The sequence below is a fragment of the Condylura cristata genome, unplaced genomic scaffold (genome assembly GCF_000260355.1).
Source record: "Condylura cristata isolate star-nosed mole 26May11 unplaced genomic scaffold, ConCri1.0 scaffold00023, whole genome shotgun sequence".
NCBI classification, from domain to species: domain Eukaryota; kingdom Metazoa; phylum Chordata; class Mammalia; order Eulipotyphla; family Talpidae; genus Condylura; species Condylura cristata.
In genome coordinates, this window is record NW_004567124.1 from 12282820 (window position 1) to 12284753 (window position 1934).

Genomic DNA, 1934 nt, shown 5'->3' on the forward strand with positions numbered 1-1934 from the left:
GGAAAACATCCTCTCACTAGGTGGCCGGAAGTTGAACTGCGGGGCAGCCGGGCCGCGCGGCTTCTTTAAAGGCGCGGCGGGCGGCGCGCGGCTCCGCGGTTGCGGAGTTAGGGCTGTGGCGTGTGTGGCCCAGCCTGGGGCTCTGGGGTGGGGAGTTGACCTTGGCTTTGACTCCGAAAAGAACCGCTCCCCACAGGGTTCTGGAAATATGTTTCTTCCGCTTGTCACTGGGAAATGGAAGGAATTTCTTAGGAGATGAAGATTTTAAAGACCGGCACCTAGAGGTGTTTGGATTACTTCATTGCACAAATTCCAGCCTTCCTAGGTTTTGGCTGAGAAACAGTTCTCCACTTGCTACCGGTCTTACGTTCGCCCTACATGAGGCAGCATTGCGGTTGTGGATATTGGCCTGCGCAGCAGAAAAAAATAAAGTGGATCGTTTGGGCCAATGATAATATTTTAGCTTGTGTTTCAATCAGCCAAGTCTTTGCGGTTAATTTGACCTGACTTTGCATGGAGCGGGAAGCACCGGTTGCTAAAAAAATGGTTTGTAACTAAGACCTGTAACTTTCAGGAAACAGGCCACTAGGTTGAAAGTGCAGTTGGTGACAAAATGGATTTGGGACTTATTCCGACCTATCCTGACTAGCTTTTTCCAGCACCCTTTTTTTCTTTCAACATTTTCTAGTCTCTGGGGATTCAAGAATTGACAGTTCCTCGAGAATTATAAGTACTTGAGCCGTAGGAATGTTACCTTTTTGTGTATCTTGGTTAATGGAGGTGGACAAAATTACAAAGAAGACAAAATTTACAAACATTTAACACATTGGAATATACTACATTGCTGAATGTTGTGTCAGGCACTAGGGATGCCCCGGTGAATATGGAAAGGGCTCATGTCTTCCTGAAGCTTATTGTCTCTTTTATTTTCTTAAAGATTGATTTATTTACACATATAAGAACTGGGGTACAGGTCAGAGATCTGGGGGGGAGGAGGGTGAGAGGCTTCACCAGAGACAGATTGGGGCGCAGAACAGGTAGATTGATTGAAATACACTGTTGAAGGGAGCAGCGGCGAGTGAGACAGTACAGGTCTGCTGTGCCATGTGGGACAGCTCCCTGGCGGGGGAATGGAACTAGATGCAGCAGTGGCTGTGGATAGCTCCACAGTGCTGTGCTTTAACTGACCGTGCCACCACGGAAGGCCCTCTTTTATTTTCTTAATGCTATATTTTTAATATTTGCTTGGAAAGTAAGCTTTCCTGAGAATGCAGTAGAGCTCCTAACCTTTCTACACTGACACAATATTATGACATCCAACTTCTGGAAAAGAGGAAAATTACAAAAGACAATGGAAAGCTTTTTTAGAATGTGGAATTTAGGAGTTTAGTGTATTTTTGGTCTCCATGCCAATCTATAAACAATAAATGCTGTTGTTCAAATTAGAATAATTCCCTGAAGAAAGAATTACAGCAATTAAGCATTTATGGTCTCTAAGGTCAAGCGCATGGACATGAGACTATTACAGATTTCATGAAATTCAGAATCTAACATGACATCCCAAATTTGAAACTGTATAGATAAATAAATTGAATTACAAATCATTTACAGGTAGAAACCACAGCAGAAACAAAAATCATGAACTATACACTTCAAACAATGATCTTTCATCATTAAAAACAAAAACAAAACCAAACTGGAACCTCTCTGGTGGCACAAGGAGTTAAAACACAACACTCTGCAGCTATCCAAAGCCACTGCACGAGTTCGATCCCTGATACCAGGCCAGGGAGGTGACCCACATAGCACAGCAGACCTCTCTTATCTCAACTGCTGCTCCCCTCAGCAGTGTATATCAGTACATCTCTCTATTCTGTTCCCCCCTGTCTGGTGAATCCTCTCGCCTCCCGCAACTCTGGCCTGTTCCCCAGTTC